This window comes from Lontra canadensis, unplaced genomic scaffold (assembly GCF_010015895.1).
Source record: "Lontra canadensis isolate GAN:19392208 unplaced genomic scaffold, GSC_riverotter_1.0 scaffold133, whole genome shotgun sequence".
NCBI classification, from domain to species: domain Eukaryota; kingdom Metazoa; phylum Chordata; class Mammalia; order Carnivora; family Mustelidae; genus Lontra; species Lontra canadensis.
Window position 1 is genome coordinate 3,189,105 of NW_022631127.1, and position 24,193 is coordinate 3,213,297.

At 49.3% G+C, this 24,193-nt stretch overlaps 1 long non-coding RNA gene across 1 annotated transcript; it reads left to right on the top strand.

Moving 5' to 3' along the window:
* Nucleotides 1-2,728: 2,728 nt before the first annotated feature.
* Nucleotides 2,729-22,967, top strand: LOC116858158. The gene is made up of 3 exons (XR_004380869.1): nucleotides 2,729-2,739; nucleotides 6,057-6,059; nucleotides 22,883-22,967. It is a non-coding gene; the product is annotated as an uncharacterized LOC116858158 (long non-coding RNA).
* The last annotated feature ends 1,226 nt before the right edge of the window (nucleotides 22,968-24,193 follow it).

Below are 24,193 nucleotides of genomic sequence, written 5' to 3' on the forward strand. Positions count from 1 at the left end.
GCCATGTGATAAAAACCAGCACTTCCTTGGCCCCTGACACCCTGACACCCCTCCCCTCTTCTCAACTCTTCTGGCTGTTTCTTCTGATATATGTCTTCATTTTTGTAAATAATAGGTTTAGATTTCAATCTCTTGATTGAATTGTGAATAAATATCAGTCGACTTCCTGTCATGGGCTGAAGATCAAACATCCCATGCAACCCTGGGTTCTGTTCATCAGCTACCCAGTGTGGCTGACTCAGGGTTTGAGTACCCATGTTTCTTTGTCCTATTATGACTACATTAGTGTTGCTCCCTTCTGACACTTCCCCAATGTTTGCAATTCTCCCTGAAATTAAATATTTTGTTTTCCACCTTCTTAGTTTTATCCATTTTAAAATTATGAAATACAGAAATCATATGGAAGAATGTATCATTCTATTTCATTTGTTTATTTTTTAAAGATTTGTATATTTTGAGGGAGAGTCGGGGAAAGGGCTGAGGGAGAGGGAGAGAATCTTAAGCAGACTCCTCGCTGAGCGTGGAGCCAGATGTGGGCTGACCCCAGGACCCTAAGATCTTGATCTGAGCCGAACCTGAGAATCTGATGTCCAACTGACTGAGCCACCTAGCACCCCAAGAATAATTTTATTTAAAAAAGAAGAAGAAGAAGAAAAAATATGCAGACTATGAACTGAAACTTTTCCAGTCTCTTAGAAATCCCTGGGGTCCTCACCCTGACTTCCGTGATGTGCTTTGCCTGGTTCGTTTAGTTTTATCACCCACGTGTGTGTCCTTAGCAGCTTGTTTAGTCTCACCTGGTGGTGAACACAGAAAGGTGAGCATTTGCCCTTCTTCTTTGGGGACTTGCTTTTTTGCTCAGCATCAGGAGAGCCATCCACCTCGGCTCACGTGTGTGTGGCCCATTCATTTTCATGGGTACCTGGTAAACTTTCATTGTAAGAATATAAGGCAGTTGATCTATTTTACTGTTGTGGAACATTGTGCTGTGTCCAGTTTTTTTCTTTTACAAACAATGGTTCTAGAACCAATTTTCTCTATGTTTCCTGATGCACAGGTATGAGAGTTTTTCTTGGGTGGACACTGGGGAGTGGAATTGCTGGGTTAGAAGATGTGCATTTGTTCCGTTTTCCTGGATAATAACAAATTGTTTTCCAAAGTGGTTGCACCAATTTACACCCTGTGAACAGGGAATTTAAGTTGCCTTTGATCTGTTTCCTTGCCAACACTCTGTACTATCAGGCTTTTAAATTTTGCCAGTCTAATCTGCACTGTTACCATGGCCAGATAGTATCTGCTTGTTTACACATAGGCCTGTGTCCAGGTTCTATTTTATTCAACTGATCTTTCTGTTATCTGTTCCAGTCTATATGTCATGATCACAAACCCTTGCAACCACCCTAAATTAAATATCACTTCCTAGTGCCCAAACACTCTCTGAGAGAAAGTCACAGGATGTAGACTTTTGAGAATTTCCAGACATTCACCTGATTGATAGTTTTGCTGGGTACAGAAGTTTAGGTGGGAATGATTTTTTTTTTTTTTCTGCTGGGATGCTGAAGGCATTTTGTAGCCCTTTGCGACAGATAGTATTTCCCCAAAAGAGCCAGAGCAATATGTCTAGTCCCACATGCATTTCTAGAACCACTGTCTATCAGGATATAGACACCATTTCTTACCCCCTGAGCCTGGGAGACTGTGCAGCTGCCTTGACAAATGTGGCAGGAGTGAGCTTGTATGGTTTTCCAGGTTCCATCATACAAAGTGATAGGGTTTATTCTTGGCTGTCTGTCAGGACACTCAGCCCTGGAAACCAGTGTCCGTGTGCTGAGGAAGTCCCAGACACATGGAAAGGCCATGTGTGTGTGTCCTGGCTGGTAACCCCAGCTAAGACTTCAGCCAAGGATTTGCTTCCACTCCCAGCAATACGATGAGCAGTCTTTTGGATCATTTCAGCTCTCAGGCTTTGAATCACCCCAGCTGCGGCCAAGTGGAGCAGAAATATACCATCCCCACCAAGGCCTATTCAAATTGAAGATTTGCAAATAAGTGTGGTCATTGTTTCAAGCCACTAAGTTTTGGGGTACTTGTTACATAGCCAGTGCAACAGAATTTCTTTCTGTATGCCAGCTCCTAGCTAAGTAGGCCTTGAGGATGTGAGAGGTGAGTAGGCTATTCCTTGCACCTAAGGAGATCATAATATATTCAATTCAATTCAATTTGAAAAATGTGAGTAACCCACATATCCCCCAGTGCCTTGACATTTGTTCCTGTTTACAGCAATGTACCCAGACTCAACAGCCCATTGCCCTACTGAAGAGTGGAAGGAATAGTTGTAGGTCTGCTTCTCTGAGAAAGTTTGACCAGATTTTGCTGGTGACAAATAGGTGACAAGAAGTTGGAGAGTGATGAGTGGCAACAATCTTGCCCGTGCTGGTCCCCTTTGCAGTGCAGTGGTCCCTGGTAGGCACCTCAGCCCCGCCCACTCCAAGTTTGACATCCATGGGGGACCGTGAGCAAGCACAGCTAATCCCTCTTAAGTGTGGGCCGGAGCTGGAATTTAGGAAAGGTCTATTGAACCCGGTTAGGTTCCAACCTAGGTGGCTGGGCTCTGGAACACAGTGCAGCTTAGTGATAGCCAGAAAGGCAGTCATTGCCCCGCAGTCACTCCTGACCCAGATGAAGCAGAAGGAGGAGGTCACCTTAGGGAGGAGTGTGGCTGCTGTGAAGGGAGCCCTGGTGAGGCAGAGGGGCACAGGAAAGACCCGTCCCGGAGCACGCAAGGCATGAGCTGCTCACAGCCGGGTCATTTTCTGCCCTGGTTGTAGGTGGTGGGTTGGAGCCAGGCAGGGGCTGGTGCTTGGGCTGAGATTTGAGATGAGGCCTTGGAATGACCCCTGGGTGAGGAGGGGACTGCCTGAGCAGTGTGACATTATTCCTTCAATCATTCAAGAAAGACTTATTGAGCATTCATCACCAGCCAGGCATGATGGGAATGCAGCTAAGGACAATAGAAGCAAAAATCCCTCCTGTCAAAGAACGAACTTCCTCATGGAGCATGAGAGACAATGCATAAACGGCCCAACAGGCAGCAGGCCTGATGCAGAAGATGCAATGGCAAGGAAAAAAGCCTGGTGAGGGGACTGGGGAGGATTTGGTGGGGGTGGAGAGTTGTTACTTTGTACAGTGTGGTCAGCGGGGGACTTACGGGAAAGGGAGCTTTGGCACAATGACCTGAAGATGGTGATGGCAGGAGTTAACCTCTTCCTGGGAGACCTGAATCCAGGAGAGGGCCAGCTGGGTGAACCACTGGAGGGGGAGCGGGATGGAGGAGGGGAGGGAGGATGGGGAGTTCTCAGGGTGCAGAGCAAGCGAGGGCGAGGATGGTGGCAGGGATTCCCAGCTCATTGCCTGGGCTTTCACCTCCATGGGTGAAGTGGGAAGCTGTTGGTGGGTTCCGAACAGAGGAAGATGTGGGCTGACTCATGTTTTTGGAGGGTCCTTGTCGCTGCTGCATTGGGAAAAGACTGAGGGGTAGAGTCCTGGATACATCGTGAGCGTGTTGCTGGGTGCTGGTCATGAGACAGAGGAGCCAGGGAGGACTGCAGAGATGATTTTGGCCTGAGTGACCCGTGGGCGATGGAGGAGTTCTTGCTCTCCGCCTGGGCTTGCCGGGCACTCAGCCGGATGCAGCTTGCCCCTGCATTCCCACCCTGAGCTCGCATTTACAGCCGTTTGCAGTGCTGGAGTGAAAGTTGACTCAGATGGAAATCATTTGTTCAGCCATTTATTCGCTTAGCAAACATTTATTGAGCTCCTGCTCTGTGCCGGACACGTGGTAGGAGCTGAAGATCTGTGGTGGTCTCTGTCCCCATGGAGCTCACAGCCCCTCAGAGTAGAGAGACATGGATCAGGTGAACGGGCATAGGGAGAAGGGCTTTGTGGACAGGAGGAGCACCAGAGGGAGACCCCTTGGTTCACAGTGAGGCAGGCCAGTCCTAGCTGAAGAGAGCGAGGCAGGGAGGAGCAGGGGCAGAGACTCGACAGGGATGACAGACTAGGAGGATCAGAGGAAGGGGGACAGGGACAGCCAGGAGTTACACAGAGGACAGGACGGTGAGAGCAGCCTTCTTACAGAGCAATTGTTTAAGACCAAGTTGAAAGGCTGAGACGGAGCTCAGCCGGCAGGTCAGGGTGAAGCAGGACCCGGAGGGGCAGTGGCCCCTTTGAGAGACCAGAGGTCAGGAAGGCCCGGGGGAGCTCCAGGAACTATCCTGAAGCGTCAGTCAGCTTTTGCTCTGTAATAAACCACCCTAAAATGTGCTTAAAACCACTGTGAGGAGGGGTGTGGTATGGCTGCAGGGGGCGGAGTCTGTGTTGGGCAAGTGGAAACCGCTTAGCTAGGGTCTTAGTCTCAGGAATAGCTGGGAATGGATTGGAGCGACAAGTGGAGACGTGGGAAAAACTGTTGCTCTGCCTTCTGGATGAGAGGGAGGCGGTGTGGACAAAGCCCCAGGGACTGGTGAGGGAGAGACAGAAACAAAATCTACAGGACTAAGTGATGGTCAGCCATGAGCCCAGGAAGAGGGCTGACATTTGACCTTTCAGGAACTGGACCCCAGAGTTCCCTGCCCAGATGACTCGGAGCCTGCTCCCAGTCCTGACCCTTCCAAAGGGACGCTGCAGCACAGGCATATGCCTTGTTAGGCCTGGGAGGGGAAGAGTGCTTTTTGTGGAGGCAGGCATGGGTGTGGACAGAGCACAAGCTCTGTCTGCATGAGGGCTCTAGACCCTGACACTCTGGATGGAGCCGGGAAGGGAGGAGAAGCAGGGGGATGGGACCTCCATTTCCCTCTCACCCCGGGTCCCACAAATATTAGGGGTGAGCAACAGCCTAAAGGCTGCTGGTGTCTCAGAAACCCTCACGTGGAGATGCAGACAGGTGACTGGATTCAAAAGACCGGACGGAATTCAGGGGAGAGATCCTAGCAGGAGATAGAAATTTGAAAGTTACTGGCAAAAAATAGACTACAAGCTGCCCAGACCAATGGAATCTCTGGGAAAAGGCCACTCTCAGGGCATAGTATCACTCTGAAGCTTTGTTGAACTTTGATGAGGGCAGAAAAAAAGGTTGTCCTCTCAGAATAAATAGAGTGCTTGACACAGAAGTGTCAGAAAATGGCTGATTTTATTGCTGATGAGATAAAGAAGGCCTCAGATCCATGGCACGTGGGCAAGGAAGATAAAAAGAAAAGAAAAATGTACACAGTCAAGCCGTAATACCTAAACAGCGATGGGATCTGTGAACAAGGGAGATGTACTTGACAAGCCTCCAGAAGCCAGGAGTCAGAAGGTTGGTGGCCTGTGGACGACCAGCAGAGCTCTTCTTCAGGGCAAGACACACAAGCCAAGGGCGGGGAGCAGAGCAAGAAGCAAGGCAGAATGGAACCCCAGGTGGTTTAGAGTCTACCCACGAACAAACCAAACAAGGCACACTTGAAAGCTCAGCGGCCACATACAGCTGGGACATGGGTACGGATTTTGCATAACCATGCCAAGCCCCCAAAAGCTTCCCAGCCGAAAATAGAAATTACTTTTGAATGTACTCCTCAGAAACAGTCCCGAGTGACCCCAACCCTCCAGGGGCAAGAAGAAGACAAAAGGATCGTATGACCACCTTGAGCCAAGTTCCTCATCCCAACAGGGAGCTTCTGCGACCTGCAGCCCTCTCTCTGTCTCAGCCAGCTGCCTTTGACATTCTCCTTCTCTGTTTCACAGATGAGGAAACTGAGGCCAAGATGGGTCCAGACATGTGAAGGCCACACAGCTGGCAGGTCTGTGTGTCTGGGGTCTCGTTCCCTACATCGTTCTATCTTCTCCAGTGGTCAGTTTTTCCTAGAAGCCCTTAATGCAGGTCCTTCTCTGTGACTCAGCCTCCTTCTGGTGACCATTACTCTTGGCTGCTGGCTGTCAATGGCTCCTCCCAGGTCCTGGGACCCAGGCTCCCCTTACCTCTGGTCCCTTGTCCAGCCCGGCCTGCCCACTCTTGTGGGCAGCCTGTGTCACCCCAGGTGGATGACAACACTTCGACCCCCTCACCGAGCCATGCCCTGTGCCAGGCAGCTATCGTCACGGCTCCCATTCCTCACAGTGTGGGATGGAGATGTGGGGAAGTCGAGGGGTATGCTTGAGTTCCCACCTCTGGTGAGTGTGCAGGTAGGACTTCCTGGTGTTAGACCTGAGCCGGACCTCTTGTCTGTCTGCTGGCTCACCTCTCTGAGAAGAACTCTGTGTTCTATTTTCTTTACAAACACCGTTCCTCAGGGTGAGGGTTGTGACTTTTTTGTCCAAAACATGTGGCTCTTCGAGAACCTGGGCTTCAGATGACTTGGGTTCAAATCTGACCTCAGCCATCTTTGAGCTGTGTGACCTGGGGTGAGTTCCTTTACTTCTCTGTGCGTCAGTATCCTTATCTATACAGGACCATGAGTACACCAGGTCTTTAAGTTTATGTGAGCATTAAATGGATTAATACTGGCAAAGCACTTGGAGCAGAGCCTGGCCTGGGCTAAGTTCTTGGTCCCACTTAGGGTCCTGCTGGCTTCACACTGTGGCTGCTGCTCAGCCTCAGACATCCTCATCCAGTTTACAGAAAGAGTCTCCAAGTGGGTGCCTGTCTCACCCAACGTCACCCCTCTCCTTTGACTCTTTCCATGTTGCTGAGGCCACACTGGCTTCTTTGATTTCTCAATGACACCAGCCCAGCTGCCTCAGGACATTTGCACTGTTTCCTCTTCCCTTTACCTTCATGACTGCTGTCACCTTCTCAATAAGCCCTGTCCTCCTGGCCTGTTCCACATTACAGCCTGCATCTCCGGCCTGAACACATCACTTGGCTCCACTTCTTACTTCTCCATAGTATAGCTCTCTTCTGACCTTCCTTATCATTTTCTGTCTGAGTCTTCCTGCTGCCTGTTTTTGATCTTCCTGCGATAGACTACACACTCCTTGAGGGCAGAAGTCTTTGCCTGTGTGTTCACTGATGTGGCTTGAATGCTCAGAGAGTAGCTGACACCTAGCAGTGATGTTCTCAAGTGTCCTTGCACGGAAGGGGGAGGCCTGTACTCCAGACGCCCATGTTGCCTGAGGGCCCTGTGCTCCTGGTGCCCAGACCACAATCCAAATCAGACTTCTGCAACCCTAGCTGGAGACCCTTTACTGCTTAACATATCCATGGAAATGTCCACAGGGTGGCCTCTGGGAAGGGGCACTGTGGGAGCAGGTGGCAATAGGAGGGACCCAGACTCTTCACTGAACACCCTTGTCTATCTCTTGGCTTATTTGCTGGGTGCATGAGTTACACAGAATAATCTGCTACACTGAAAACAGACATATGTGGCTAAGGTCCCAGCAGTGGGCACGCTGGGCACGCAGTATCAGACTTCCATTCCTTTAGTGCCCTACTTGGGCCTCAGCTCTGGGCAGGCATGTGGTGTGTTCTGTTTTGAACCAGGGAGAGTCCACTCCTAAGTCACTGGGGAGCAGGCTGAGAGAATGTGGCAGTCCTGGGCCATGGTGAGCCTGGGACCTTGGACCCAGGGCTGATAGCAGGATAGTGAAGGGCCCCGCACGACTTTTCACTGCTCTTAGCTGGAAACAAGCCTTTCCATCTGGCCTGACTTCTGCTTCACTACATGTGCTCACCATGCTACAGACACACTGGTCTTCTCTCAGTCTTTCTCACCTCAGTGCCTTAGCATGTGCTGAGCTCTTGGCTAGGAATGCTTTTTTGTGACTCTGAGTCTGGCTGGGCCCTTCCATGTAAATACCCTGATAGAAGCCTTGTCTTGACATTGCTATATAACTATGCCTCCTGCTACCTCCCCCCCCACACACCCCGGTCTCATTCTAGGGATGATTTTCTTCATCTATGTTACAGAGAAACTCCCTCCCTGAGAGGTATTTATGTAAGTGCCTGGAACATGGGCTCCATGGAGCTTGTCTGCTACCTTCTCCTCAGGACCCAGCACATATTCTGTGCTGGATAGCTACCACACACACGTTTTCTTTCTTTTCCCTTTTGATAGTATCCTTTTCTTTGCTGTTTGTTCTTAACAATGCTGATTACACTTTAGTGAAGGGATCCCATAACCCATGACTGGGTTCTAACTTGTTTAGTTGGACAGAGGGATAAAGACTTCTGCAAATGACCATGGAGGGAAGGAGTGCCATCCAAGGCTGCCCTTGCTCATGCCCCTTCCCTGAGCATGTCGGGGGTCTCATAGATAAGGGAATGTCACATATCTTTCTTCATCCTGCTGAGTTGGGCTGGGCCTCCCACCCCAAATGCCATCTCAGGTTGAGCTCTGCTTCTTTCGTTTGCTTTTGCCTTCAGAATATTCCAGCATGATCCCCCTTAACTGAAATGACACACCTGGGTGGTGATGCACCCAGGATGCCCCACAATGGGAGGACCAACAAGGAAAATATTTAACAAGGGGTGAACTGGCCTGTCCCGACCCCCAGGGGTCCCCTGCTCCCAGCCACACCTCTGCCTTGGGCTGCCTGTGGCCCAGTAACAGAGGGGGGTGCCTCCCACAGCCAGCTCTGCTGGTATTCTGACCAGTGGAGGCCTGCAACCTGCAGCAGGTACTCTGAGTATCCTCCCTGCCCTCACTCAATGCCTGCGCTGAATCCGGGGCTTGCCTCCAGCCTGTGGGCCTTGACGTCTGCTCTTTCCACTCCAACCCCCGCCCTGTTCCCTCCACCAGTTTTGCATCTTGTGTTTTTCCAAGGCTTCAAAGAGGAAATCTTTTCTCTACCAGAGCCCAATCCAATCCTTGGCTAGTCCTGAGGTTCGCCTGCCCTTATTCCCAAAGCCATTTGCATTTCCTTTGCCACTACCTGGTCCAAGCCAGCACAGGCGCTCACCTGGCTCTGCCAATCCCATCTGTCTTCTCCTCCTGTCTCCTCCTGGGTGTCCAGTGTCTGCTAGCCACCCCTCTCTCTACCCTCTGCCTTTTCCTGGAAGCTGACCTTGAACCTCACTGAAGCCTGTGTGGTTTGGCCAATAGGAGGCGCTGCAGGCAATGGGAGGTGGGAGCAGAAAGGGGTAAGGCACCGTCCCATGCCAGGGCTCTGGCCTGCTGCTGACCGCCCCCCGCCCCCCGCCGCCCCTGCCTTCCCATTCCAGTCCTCCAGATATTTCTGGCCTCAGTGGGAGTCCTGGGTTGCCACACTGCCCCTCACCTGCCCCACCTCTGTCGAGAGCCCTGTCGTTGATTCAGTATCACCCGTTTGAGGGCATTGTCTTGTCCCTCAGGGACACTGGTGGACTGATACGCCCCAGACACTCCCTTTTGCATACAACAGCACAACAATCTTTTTAAAACCTAAATCTGGTCCAGTCTCTCCCACTCCTGAACACTTCAGTGGACTCCCATTGTTCTGAGAATACAAACACAAATCTTTATGACCATTGACAATAGTGTTCATTTAATTGCCAGTTGTGGTCCCTTTGCAGGTCAGGAGGTTAATTGCATGGGTTGCATTTCTTTCTTTTCTCTCCCTTTGTGTAATGAATGACAGGACCGCAAGCAGACCGAGTACAAGGCACCAGCACTCACCACAGGGAGCCTGGGTTAGGGGATAGTGTGAGAATCTGCTTTGGTAACATGCAAGCTGGGTGGGCCAGAAGGTGATGTCTCCCTGTGGGCTGCCTTCCCGCACCTCCTCTCCATGCTTCTGCCGCATGCCCACAACTCCCGGTTCCTAGCCTCAGCTTCTTTTCAGTGCCTCAAACCCACAGGCTCTTTCCCACCAATAGGCCTTGGGATTTGTTGTTCCTTTGGCCTGGATTGCCCTTCCCTTCGTTCTTCCCAAGAATTTCCTCTCGTGCCATATCACCTCTTCAGAGAGGCCCTCTTGGGTTGGCCCACCTGAAGCAGCTTCCCTCTGTCCATCACCCTCACAGGACATTGGTGCATTAGAACCTCCATGAGGACATAAACAGCTGTTGGGTGAGTACTCTTAACTGTTTGCAGCACTTATTCTCATGTAGTTATAAGGTTTTCCCTTGCCTCCTTGCTTATCCCCACTAGAATAGAAGCTCCCAGAAGATAGGCCCTTTCCTCTTGCTAACTGCTGTATCCCCAGACCAGTGCGTGGCATTCAGTAAGTGCTCAATACACGCCTGGCAAGAGAATGAGTGGATGAACTGTTTCTGAGAACAGGGAGGTTTCAGGGAAGCGCATCCCAGGATGCCTCGCATGTTTGACGACACTGGGTTGACTCTGGCTCAGGGGAGCGGGTGCAGGTGAGAATGGCTAGTGGCCCTCAAGCCTGGAACCTCTGACCCCTTGCCTGCCCTGGGCCATGCTCCTGTCAGCGCTGACAGCTTGGAGAGTCTAACACCGCCTGACCTGACAGCTGGAACACCCTTGAGGTTCCTGCTCCAGGGGACAGGTCCCTTCACGTGGCAGAAAGCTTGTGGACGTGCACCAGGAGAGCCTCCGTCCTGCCTCTGCCACTGGCAGCCGGGGTCCCGAGACAGGTTCCTCTTTGTGGCCCAGCCCCTCAGCTGGGAAATCAAGATGGGAAGCAACACTTATTGTGAGGCCTGGGGGAGGCCATGTACACTGCAGCCAGCCCGCTGAAAGGCTGGTGTGTGGTTTGACCCTGATAATAAATCACTCCAAATTGTGGGCAGAGCGGGTGCCTGCCAGTCTGGCCAGTTGGAGAAGGAGCTCCTTGTCCCACGATGGCTACCCATTACATGTCCCCGGTGGTTCCTGAAAGGCCGTGGTCTGGGCCCCCTGGCCTGGGATCTTCTCCCTGATCAGGTCCTCTTCTGAATAAGCTGAGCAAAGGGGTGTGGCCTCACAGGAGAGCGTTTTTCTCTTCTTGAGGGTGGGGGTTGTGTGAAAAGCCAGCACAGGACGGGAGAAAGTGCTGAACCAGGGAGAGCGTGCGGGGAAGGACAGGCCTCCGGGATGGCTGGCCTCGACTTTTAGACCGGTCTAATCTCAGCACACGCCCATCCTAATAAGTTCCACCTGGCCTGACGAAGCTCATGAGGGCTCGGAACCGTGGCAGGGCTGGAAGGTGACGGGTCACTATGCAGCAGGAGGAAAATGTACCTAAGCCATAGGGAACCCTGAAAGAGAGGAATTTGCTAAATATGATACCAGAGGCTTCTAGAATCCCTGACTGCCTGTGGTTACAGAAATCTAAACAAATCCTGCAACTCCAAGAACGTGGTTGGCCACATCTACCCTGCACAGAATTCAAGGAAGAGAAAGCTCAGTATCACTCTGCGAAGTAGAGGATAGTTTCCGTAGTGCAGTGGTTATCACATTCGCCTGACACTCTACGAAGTACAGGATAGACACAGGCACTCTACAAAGACACCGAAGCAACCAGGAAGATATATACATAGGAAAAAATTAACTTCACCAATAATCCAAGAGATATAGATTCAAACAGTGGTGCTTTTTTTAAACCCGCCATGCCGGCAAAAACTGCCCCAAATTTTGTCACTTTTGATAAAGTGCTAATACTCAGTACTAAAGAAGATATGGAAAATGGGGATTGGGATTCATTGATTGCGGGGATCTAGATTCATGTCATTTTTGGGAGACAAGTCGGTCAAAATATACCAAATCTAAAAATACCCTTTCATTTAGAAATCTCACTTTTCAAATTTATCTTTAAGAAATAGTAGGATAGGGGGCACCTTCGTGGCTCAGTTGATTAGGCGACTGCCTTCGGCTCAGGTCAGGATCTTGGAGTCCCCGAATTGAGTCCCGCATCGGGCTCCCAGCTCCATGGGGAGTCTGCTTCTCCCTCTGACCTTCTCAGCTCTCACGCTCTCTCACTATCTCTCTTTTAAATAAACAAAGCTTAAAAAAAAAAAAAAAAGAAATAGTAGGATGGGAGCAGGCGCTAGCATTTGCCTTTAGCTCAGGACCCTGGGCTCGAGCCGCATATCCTTCTCTCTCTCCCTGCTGCTTGTGCTCTCTCTTCTATCTCTCTCTCTCTTTCTCAAATAAGTAAATAAAAAAAAAAATAGTAGCATAAGTACACAAAGATGTACTGCAGTTTTGTATATGATAAGGAACAATTGGAGGGTTGCTATGTTGCACACCTGAAACTAATATAACATATGTCAGTTACACTTCGATAAAAAAAAAATAAAGACGCATTATTAGTAAAAAAAATTTGTTTTGCTAAATAAGTATAGAATACTAGGTAACTTGTAAAGGTAATTGCTATTAATCTATCCTTATTGGCACGGAAAGATGTATACAATCCATGGTTCTGTTTGAAAAGGCTCCAGCAGCAACCCAATGCCCATGGATGGATGAATGGATAAGCAAAATTGATGGAATATGGTTCAACCCTTAAAAGGAAGGAAAATCTGTCACAAGCTACCGTACGGATCAACTTTAAGGACATTACAGTTCCTGAAAGAAGCCAGTCACAAGAGAACAAATCCTGCATGATTCCACTCACATGAGGTCCCTAGAGTTGCCAGACTCCCAGGGACAGAAAGCAGGGTGGTGGCTGTCTGGGGGAGGAGACTGGGGAGTTCACATTTAGTGGGGATGGGGTTTCAGTTTGGGGAGATGAAAAATTCTGGAAAGAGACAGTGGAGATGGCTGAACAGCAGTGTGACTGTATTTAATGCCACTGAACTAAATACTTATAGGGTTAGGAGGAACGATTTTATGTTATATGTTCGTGGCCACAATTTTTAAAAAAGTCTGTAAAATAGTATGTATGATGTGTTTCCATTTTTGTAATAAGCAAGAAAATGTTAATAATGATGGGATTATGAATGACTTCTTTTCTTCTTTTTTATATCTGTCTGTATTTTTGGATTTGGGGGCAGTAAGAACATTTACTACTATACAAATACCAAAAAAATTATGAAAAAATAACACTTGAAGATGCACAATCAGATCATATTTTTTCTGGTTATAGAAGTATTATATGCTTATTTTAGAAAATCTGGAAAAGTAAAAAATAGAATGCTCATAAAAGATCACTGAACTTAGAGCCTGATGTGGTCTCGATCTCACGATGGAGATCATGATGCTGAGGTCATGACCTGAGCCAGAAGCTTAATGGTTGGAGCCACCCATGCGCCCCTAAAAAGAGGTCCATTATAATCCCATTACTCAATGTAAATGCTTTTAAAAATCATGGACGTAAATACTTCTCTATGTATTTTTAACGTTTTCTATAAGCCTGTTTTTCTTTTTATAATCGTATATAGAATACACGATTTTGTATCCATATAAATTTTGTATCCTGCTTTTCTTCACTTTAACTTTTATTAATAGTCTTCTGAAAACCCAGTTTAAATTGATAAATGATATTCCACCGCACAGATGGGTTATCGTTCATTATCACGTTCCTATGGTTGCATATTCAGTGGTTTCTAAGTTTTCTTAGTTGTAAGCAATGCCGGGAAGAACAAGCCTGTCTACAAATCGGCCTACAGATCTGATCATTCTTTGTGATCAGTTTCTACAAGTAGACTTACAGACTGAAAAGTGATATGTATATTGCACCGTTGCTTTCTGCAAATGTACCTCTTTACACCAGGGTTATAACTTCAAATGTCCTTGTAAGTTGGATGAAAAGGGTATCTTGTTTTAATTTGTGTTTCTTTGATCAGTCATGAAATCAGTGGTTAGAAATTTCCCTGTGCGTGCACTGGCTATTTTTATGTTTTGTTTATGTCTTTTTCCCACTTGGGTCACCGCTTTCCTTATTGTATTTTGAAATGACGAATTTCCCCTAGAATCTGACAAGTAGCTAGTGTCAGGCTGGTGTGGTACCTTCCACTGCACTCGGTGTCTTCATGTTAAGTCCAGGGCCCTTGCACAGACCCTCCCCCCGCCCCGTCCCGCACACCCCCGCCACCCCGTGCACCTGTGAAGCCGGCCCTGTGGCTGCTGATTAGTGATCACTTCCCAGCCCCACTGCTGGCTCCTTATGGTTGCTCAGAGCCAGTGATAACTAGTGACTCCCTGGACTAATAGGACAGGCACCCTGGAGAAAGAGGATGGGAAACTCAGGCTGGATGTTGGCCTGAAAAACATGTTAAACCTTGAGGACTTTAACCAGGCAGGAATGACTCAGTAACTCCCTGTTAGCCATCAACATCAACATCAGCCAGCAGAGCGAGGACGGGCCCGATTTCACTGGGAAGGTGATCTTGATTGGTCTTCACTTCCAAATGTGAATTCAATTCCTTCCTTGAAACCTTGGCTATGGAATTTTTCTCTTAGAATTTCTGTCTGTCCCGTTGGTTTGGTTCTCAGGATGTTCTGCTATCCTGTCTTGATTGGGTTTTCATGAATACTATTAAGTATTACATTTTCAAATGTTCTTTTTTATTTTTTTCAAAGAATTTATTTATTTATTTGACAGAGCGAGAGAGCACAAGCAGGCAGAGCAATAGAAGGAGAGGGAGAGGCAGGGAGCAGGGAGCCCCAGTGTGGTGTTCAATATCAGGACCCTGGGATGATGACCTGAGCCAGAGGCAGATGTTTAACCGTCTAAGCCACCTAGGAGCCCCATTTTCAAACATTCCTTCTTGTCCTCTGAGTGTTCCTTTTTCCCGATGGCTGGTTCTTGGTTTCAGTGTCTTCTGTCCACTCAGCCCTTCTGTCCTTACACCTACAACTCTGGAAGATCCCGCTGCACGTAGGCCTAGGGGACCAAGGAACAAAGGTCATGGCCCTGGAGGTCCAAGTTGTGACCAGCAGCCAAGTGGGCACAGGCCTGGGGTGGAGCCAAGCATGCCAGCCCACTGTGGTGGGGGGGTTGGTCAGGACAAAGAGGTGACACTGGCTCAGAGACTCAAAGTGGCAGTGTTGTAAGTAAGAGAGGAATCCGTCTTGTGTCGACCCACCATCTGAGCTGCTGACTGTCAGGGCTGGGACAGCAGGCATCTTGGCACCAGGGCCCCAGACTCCTCTACTGCCGGTCACTGCCTTCTCTCACATGACCACTCACAGCCACATATAAGCTTTAGATATTGAGAAGGGGAAAGAAGAAGCGGGGGGCATGCCCCTGCCCTTTAAGGCCTCCATACAGAGGGGACCACTGTCCACTGGAGAAACCAAGGCTGGGGTGTCAGCTATGCAGTCAGGTCTGGGTAGTTCTGAGAATGGGGCTGGGAACCCAGGCACCTGGAGTCCCAGCCTGTCTCTAACCAGCTGCAGAGATCAGAGCAAGTTACTATGCTCTGTGGGTCCGTTTTCTCCTCTGCACCAAAAGTTTGGCCAACATAAACTTGGAGGGGTCCTGAGAGGAGGCCTCTGAACCCATAGTCTTCTGAGGCAGTTGAGGAAGCCTCAGCCTTGGGGAAGGAAAGGTGAAATCAGGCGGTGGGTAGTTCTCTCAACTGTGCTGTGGGACAAGGGGCAAGCAATGCACCCCAGGCCATTCACGCAGTCCCCAAACTTCCCAAGCTTTCTTGGAAAAGCTTCTCTGGACTGGTGCTAGTACATTAGGTAACTCTAATTAAATGCCTGTTGTGTACCAGGCCTGGAGCTAAGGCCTAGTGTTTATGAGTGTTTTCTATATGCCAGGCACTACTTTAAGCGCCTTTTAACTTCTCTGTGAGGTAAGCCCTGCTGTTATCACCGTGGGAATAATGAGCTTACCATGATCTTTGTTCCTTGCCCCAGGAATTCCTGGGCGCTTCTGTGCCTCAACTTATCCATGACACCTTGTTAGGGGGTCCTCCCACCTCACACCTTGTTAGGGGGTCCTCTCTCCAGACCCTTCTCCTACCTCCCTTTCCCAAGGTCTCAAAGCCTTCTCCAGGAATCAGAGGATACCTCCCCAATTCCCACTACCTTTTTCTCTTTCAGGTTGGAACCTGCGCACCATCTCCTGCTGGCTGTGTGATCTCTAGGAAGCAACATCTCCATGCCTTTATCTCTCCACCTGTAAAATGGACCTGGTAGGAGGGGAGTGATGGGGACTCAATAAAGTCACTGCTTAAAGAGATTAGCACAGTGCCAGACACAATTCCCTGCCCTCCCCTTGCCCAGTTGTCTTTGGCCCAGGGGGCTCCTGTTCTTTCCAGCTGATGGGCCTGCTAAGTTGTATCCTGGGCAGAGTTGCAGGGTGTCCCCAAGAGGAAGCCTTCCTTTTCTACTGACTTGCTGGGCCAGCAGCCAGCTACTTCCCTTTTCTGGTGTACAGGCAGCACCAAGAGCTTCGGCGGTCTGTTTAGTATTGCTGATCGCAGGGGCTGCAGGCTGGTAGGAGGTGTGAGATGGGGTTCCACCGCTGGGCATCCAGCTGTTCTGGTTCCATTCCGATTCCTTATGGGGAGATCATCACAGAGAGGAAAGGCTGGCCGCTAGGAGCCACGGGATGAAGCAGAAATGCATATGGTGTCTTGGAGCCAGGCTTAGCCACCTGGGAGAGAGAAAAACGTTGAGATTGGTCCCAGTTCTAGTTTTGTCTTTGCCACTGCATTTGCTGTGTGACCTCGAGTGAATTGTTCCATCTTCCTGGCCTCGACTTTCTTTTCTGTAAAATGGGTAGAGTCAAGATATGCCAGCTGTCGTCTGTCACAGCACTGTGAGAGGCACACAGCAGACCATCTGTCTCTGAGTGCATAGCCGTGAAGTGTCCAGCAAGGGCCTGGTACACAGTCAGTCCAAGCTCTTTCTCTGCCGACCTTGTTAGCAGCCTGGGTCTGGCCAGGCTGACTGGGAACCCTTGCTATGAGGCAGATACGGGACTTTCTCCCCTCGGGTACAGTGGTGGGGGCCAGCAGGAATTGGATGACAAGAGAGTCATCCGCTGTTATCGGCCCTGCTACCACCGTGACATGAGTCACGTGACATGCGACTCCCACTAAGGGGGCCAGGAGCAGGGATTTGAAGGCCTCTTCCACCTGCTGTCCTGGCTCGTGTGTCAGGGCTGTGACAAATGTCTACCTGATTTCAGCAGACTGCCAGCTACTCCACTGGAGGAGGGGACATTGCACGACATCCTCTCTATACTCCCTTCCAGCTCTGGTGTGCTGCCCAGGGCGGTGGCTGCCAGCCACATGTGGTACCTTATGGGACATCAGGGATATGGGGAACATTTCCTCCATCACAGAAACTTCTAGTGGATAGTGCTGCTCTAGATTTCTTTCCAACTTCACTCCATGAGCTGGGTGCTGCAAAGGGTCACTGAGGAGATGAAGAAAGGGTCCAGCCCCCAAAGAATTCACTCACTTGCTCAGCATCCATTAATCAAGGACCTTCTAGGTGGCAGGAGGACGTTGTGATAGCCAAGACAGACCTGTTCCCTGCCTTCACAGAGCTTCTTGTTCTGCAGGTAGAGAAATGTCTGCTGTAACAGAGACCCAAAGTAATATTGGCTTAAACAAGCTAGACTAACTTTAGTTTTCTGTCCTTCAACGCCCAGGCTGGCAAGGCAGAGTGAGGCTGTTGGGGTCTGTATTCCTCCACCTTGTCCTTGCTCGTTGCCCTTGTCTGCCTACCAGCCTTCCAGCTATCAGGGAGGAGGGAAGGGAACAAGGAAGAAGGCACGCTCCTTCCCTTCACAGGGGAACTCAGAATGGACAACCATCACTTCTGCACACATCCCATTGACCAGCTGCAAGGGAAGCTGCAGAATACAAGCTTTCTTTAGGGGCAATTCTGTGCTCTGCTGAAAACTGGGAGTTCTGGGAAGGGATGGTTGAATATCTGAGGACTGGCAATCTTTGCCCCAGGGAGATAAGCATGAAATAAATGAACACACCCATAAGAGAATAACCCTTGAAAATGCTTTGAAGGAGAGGTACCTGGTGTAGGGAAAACATATAAAGGAGGTCAGGAATGTTTTCCTGGGGAAGTTATATCTGAGCTAACAGGAAAGAGGGGTAAGAGTGTTCACAACAAAGGGAGCAGTGCGTGCAAAGGCCCTGTGGTCAGAGGAAGTATAGCACACTCCAGAAACTTAAGAAGGCCTGATCTATAAAAGAATACACAGAAATCTTCTATGGATAGGGTGAATCAAGTCCCTGGGAATGGCCTTCATAAGGGAGCTACATGGAGGCTGGGAGTCAGGTTTATCTACTCTGTTCCAGGCACTTTTCTAAGGTCTCTGTGCATATCTCTTAACCCTCAAACAACCTATGAGATAGCTACCTGTGCCAGTTCTTATCTTTAGAGAGCAGATGCCAAGAAGGGGTTAGATGTGCAAGAGGCTTGTGGGGGTGCCTGTAGAGGATGAGGGGAAGGAGGGAGAAGTGGGATCCAGTGAGGAGAGCCTTAGATCTAGGTACGGGGCTGGCATCCAGGAAAGGAGAAGGATAAGGAGGGAGGACAGGGGAGAGAGAGCCTCAGACTGCAGGGCAGGTTGGAGACAACTTGGCCACATTCGGTAGAGGGCCCCAGAGCTCAAACTGCCTTTGGGGATGCTGGGCGTCAGGGGGTCAGGTAGGAGCACCTGGCTCCAGCCCTTAACATCCTTACTCTTGCACTAAGCTGCACCAGATCCGGAGGGTGCTGCTGAGGCTGTGAGTCAGCAAAGCTCCCCACGGCAGCCCTTTAAGAAGGGGATCGAGTAGGACACCTTCATGGCTGAGGCACTGCTGCTGTGGTCCCCATATTATAGGTATGCTGGCAAAGGAGAAACCACTTTCATAAAGTTACACAGCTCAGGGGTGACACAAGCAGGATTTGATCCCAGACAGGTCTGTCCAGAGTCCTTGCTCTGACCAAGGTAGGGCTGTCCAAGAGAAAGTGTTGCCTTCGGGTGGGACAAGTGGGAGCAAGCAGACACTTGGCTAGAGTTCTGTCACTCAGAGCATTGAATGACAGGGTAAGTTAGGGCATGGGCCTTTTGCTGTGGTCATGGGGAGCTAACGTGGGCTCTCAGACAGGAGACCGCCCTGGCTGGCCGCTTGTATCCCACCACAGGAGAGCAAAGGAGGTGGAGTGGGGACAGTTGCAGAGATGACTAGGTGGGAGGTTCTGGACATGGCCCTGGGTGAGGCAAGAGTGAGATGGGGGCACACCAAGGGGTTAGGATGTTATTATGCTCCCCAAATTCATACATTGAAATCCTAACCCCCCAGTACCTCAGCATATGTACTATATTTGGAGATAGGGTCTTTAAGAAATAATTAGGGTAAAATGAGGTCATTGGGGTGCATGCGAGCCCAATCTGACAGGTGTTCTTAATAAGAAGAAGACATTAGACCCCAGACACGCAAAGGGGGACAAACATGTGAGGGCTCAGGGAGAAGACCACCATTCTTAGAAGGAAACCCTGCCAACACCTTGATCTCTGACTTCCGGGCTCCAGAGCTGTGAGGAAATCACGTCTGTTATTTAAGCCTGGTCTGTGCTGGGCTTCTTAGTATACTGGGGCTGAGGGGCAGGCTTGGCAGGTTTTCCTTAGGATGCATTTGCTTTGTGATGTCTGTGAGGGGCTCAGGGGGAGATATCTGGGGAAGATTTGGAGTTGGGGTAGGTGTGGGAGGCCAGACCTGCAGATGCTCTGTGGTTCAGGGATGTGGCTTCCGTGACAACACACAGTGCCCTGCCCGTGTGGTAGAATGACAGAATTGGTGAGGCCCACAAGCACGCTCAGGACAGGCCCTGCCATCTGGCTGTGGGTGTCTGGGGCCCTACTGTGGGCTCAGCTGTGTGCCCAAGCTCCCTCAGCTGGGCCTCTGGAGCCCATAAGGGGCCAGACAGACCGTGGGTGGGGGTGAGTGTGTGCGGGCCCCACTGTAACTGTGTCACTGGACATTGCATAGTCTTCCTTGGTGACACGCTCCCCTCTGAGCAGCCTTTCCTCATCCGTAATGCTGGCCTCTGGGGTGTTGTGAAGACTAAAGAAATTGAACACCTGTGAGGTGCACTGTGAGTGCTGCTGTATTGTTGACCTAAAAGCTGGAGCTCACCAGCAAGGAGGGTTGCCCCCAAACAAGCTGAGGAGGAGTGATTTTGGGTGAGGATGGGGGCAGCAGGAGGCAGAGGTGTCCTGGGCAAGGTTAGGAGAGGAGGGGCTTTGGGAAGCTCTGCCGGGCTGCCCAGGAGGAGCTGCACCCATTGGAAGGACAAAGCCACCTGCCAGTGACCCATAGGGGACAAATCCAACTGCATGCCCCCCACATCCTCATCTGTTACCAGTGCCTGTCACCTGCTAAACCCTCTTGGAAACTACAGGGCCCTTGTTCATGGCCTGTGCAGATGAGCCTCTGGGGGCTTGGAGCAGGGGCAGAAGGTCAGAGACAGACCTGGAGGGGCAGACACAGAATGTCTAGCACACAGGGAGGGGGCATCCATTGCTTCCATTATGAACACAAAAGAGACAAGCATGTTATTTACAGTTACATCATATGAAAACCAAAACAGAAATGCTGAGTGAGACTGAGGCCAGGTGGAATTGTACTTTTTATTTCATGCCTTTCTGCGGTGCTGGAACACTGACACAGCGTGCAGGTATTTTTTTTTTTTTTAAGATTATTTATTTATTTATTTGACAGAGAGAGAAAGATCACAAGTAGGCAGAGAGGCAGGCAGAGAGACAGAGAGGAGGAAGCAGGTTCCCCGCCGAGCAGAGAGCCCGATGCGATGCAGGGCTCAATCCCAGGACCCTGAGATCATGACCTAAGCCGAAGGCAGACGCTTAACCCACTGAGTCACTCAGGTGCCCCTCGCAGGTATTATTATTATTATTATTATTATTATTTAATTTTTTATTTTTTAAATTTCTTTTCAGTGTACCAGAATTCATTGTTTATGCACCACACCCAGTGCTCCATGCAATCCACGTCCTCCATAATACCCACCACTGGGCTCATCCAACCTCCCACCCCCACCCCTTTAAAGCCCCCAGATTGTTTTTCAGAGTCCATAGTCTCTCATGGTTCACCTCCCCTTCCAATTTCCCCCAACTCCCTTCTCCTCTCCATCTCCCCATGTCCTCCCTGTTATTTCTTCTGGTCCACAAATAAGCGAAACCATATAATTGACTCTCTCTGCCTGACTTGTTTCACTCAGCATAATCTCTTCCAGTCCCGTCCACGTTGCTACAAAAGTTGCATCCTTTCTGATGGAGGCATAATACTCCATAGTGTATATGGACCACATCTTCCTTATCCATTCGTCTGTTGAAGGGCATCTTGGTTCTTTCCACAGTTTGGCAACCATGGCCATTGCCGCTATGAACATTGGGGTAGAGATGGCCCTTCTTTTCACAACATCTCTATCTTTGGGGTAAATACCCAGTGGTGCAATTGCAGGGTCATAGGGAAGCTCTATTTTTAATTTCTTAAGGAATCTCCACACTGTTTTCCAAAGTGGCTGCACCAATTTGCTTTTCCACCAACAGTGTAAGAGGGCTCCCATTTCTCCACATCCTCTCCAACACACATTGTTTACTGTCTTGTTAGCAGGTATTATTTTTTTAAAGAATTACTCAAATGAATGGCCTGGATGTCAGTCCAAGAGGCTTGGGCTTAAATCTCTAAGATGACCGAGAATCCATATCCTTGTTCCCATCAACAATGTGGCCACTTGCTTTCTTGCATTTTCTGGCTGAGCAGGCCCTGGAATCCTCCTCTCCAAGGGGTCCTGGACACATGCTTCTCAGCAACGCCGCTCCCTCTTCCCCAGGTGGAGCTCCTTGCTGCCCTGGTAGAGCTTATTGACCTTCTTCTTCTTCTTCTTCTTCTTTTTTTTAAGATTTTATTTATTTATTTGACACAGAGAAAGAGAGTGAGAGAAGGCACGCACACAAAGTGAGCACAAGCAGGGGAAGTAGCAGGAAGAAGAGGGAGAAGCAGGCTCCCTGCAGAGCAGAAGCCTGATGCGGGACTCAATTCCAGGACTCCGGGATCATGACCAGAGCCAAAGGCTTAACCAACAGAACCACCCATGTGCCTGAGCTTACTGACCTTCTGCACTGCTGTCTTCCTGCTGCCTGGGGGACTGTGTGCCAGGCTTCCCATTTCCCAGCATTGCCCAGTGCTGAGAACTGCCTCTTCCCAGTCTCTCAAATTTCTCTTAACACCTTTTCCCATCTAGTACTGTATTTGCTCCTCCAACAGCCCTGTGAGGCAATTAGGACAGGGGTCTTGCCACCCATTTTGTAGATGAGCAAACTGAGGTTCGGACAGGCAAACTAACTTGCCCAAAGTTTGCCCTAGAGGTAAGCCCCACTTCTGTTGCTGGGGTCTTTGTGACTAGTCAGAGCTGGACAGGCGCTGGGGACTCACGTCCTTTTCGGTACGAGATGATGTAGAAATAGGGTAGGAATTAATTCATAGGGCAAGTATATTAGGGGTTTTCATTGGTGAATAGAAATGTTTCTTTTTCTTTGTCATCTCTGTTTGGAAGGGCACTACCTGGCTTCCTTTTCTTCCTGGAAGGGAATTCTGGTGACAGATTCCCCCTGCTGCATTGGAAGAGTTTCTCTCCCTCAGTATGGACTGGGGTAGATGCTATAGCTAGCCACTCAGGTGGACATTCAGTTACGTAGGTTGCCAGTGTCCCCATCCACTCATTCATTTGTTTATTTATTTATTTACCCAACACAAATTTACTGAGCCCCTGCTACATTCTGAACACTGTGCCATGAAAATGTGTGAAACCTGGTGTAGCCTGGAGGTGGGAAATAAGGCTTTTATGGTTTTATGGGAAATAGGGTTTTTGTGCCCTACAAAGTTAAGTCTGAGCTGATATCCCCAGGATGAATGGAGTTAACCAGGTGCTGGAGGGAGGCAGAGAATGAATCAGAGGGGAGGGACTCTGTGCAAAGGCAGTCCTTGGAAACTAGCTTGGGGCTGTCCTGGGTCTCTTTGGGGAGAAAACTGGTCTCCTAATTTCTCCAGGAACCAACTTCTTAACTCATTCGGGGTAGGTTCCTCAGCCCTGTGTAAGTCTCCTCGGGCTGACCCTGTTTGCTTTAAGTCTTTCAGACAACCATTAATTCAGCGGTTGAGCACTTAACTGTGTGCTTGGTGCTAGAGCTATGAAGGGAACAAATGGACAGAAATCACTGCTTTGGTGGGACTTGCATTCTATTGGAGGAGAACAAAAACAAACAAAATAAAATGTAAAATGTATAATACATTAGCAGGGAATAGATGCCAATAAAAAAGTTAAACAAGATATGGGAATAGGAAATATTAAGGAGTGTGTTAGATTGAATGGTTAAGGCACCGTTCCCTGAGAAGATAACATCTGAATAAAACCCCAAAGGAGGTGAGGGAACAATGCAATTTGTGGGGAAAGAATTTGTATAGGCAGTGGGAATAACACATTCAAGGGCCCTGAGGTAGGACTGTGCCTGGTATGTTTGAGAAACTGCAAGGAGGCCAGTGTGGCTGGAGTGATATAAGCAAGGGGAAAGGAGTAGAAAGTATGATCAGGGATATAATGGGGGCTGGGGTACAGATCCTGTAGGGCTTTGCAGGCTGTGATAGCTGGGCTCCACTGGAATGTTCTGAGTCAAGGAGAGACATGATCTTACTCAGGTTGTAACAGGAGCATCTTGGCTTTCCTTCAGGTTTTTTCCCCCTGTTTTGTTGAGACACAACTGACATGCAGCAATGTATGAGTTTAGCATGCACAACATAATGGTTTGATTCACATATAGTGTGAAATAATTACCACAGTAAGTTTACTTAGTAGCCATCATCTCATATAGATATAATAAAAAGGAAAAGCAAAAAAAGGAAAAGAAAAATCCTTCTGGTGAGAACTCTTGGGATCTACTCTCTTAATAACTTTCCTGTACATCACACAACAGTGTTGAATGTCAAGTTGTACCAGACAGCCCCCAGGGCTTGTTTAATCTTACACCTAGAAGTTTGTCCCTTTCCACCAACTTTTTCAATTCCCTCTCCCCCATCCTCTGGTGACCACAAGTCTGATCTCTTTTTCTAGGAATGTTTTGTTTTTAGTTTTTAAGATTCCGCACGAAGTGAAGCCACAGAGTATTTATTGTTCTCTGCTTGTCAGTTTCTGACCACCTAAGTGCCCGAGCTGCTAGGAGGTATTTCATCTTCTACACCAGCGTCCTCCAAACCTGCCCACCAGGCCGCGGTTTGGCTCTGGGTGGCAGCAGGCGCTGCATCCCTGGCCCCAACTGGGTGCACAGGGAGGACCACATGATCCAGGGGCGAGCCCTGGCATGGACG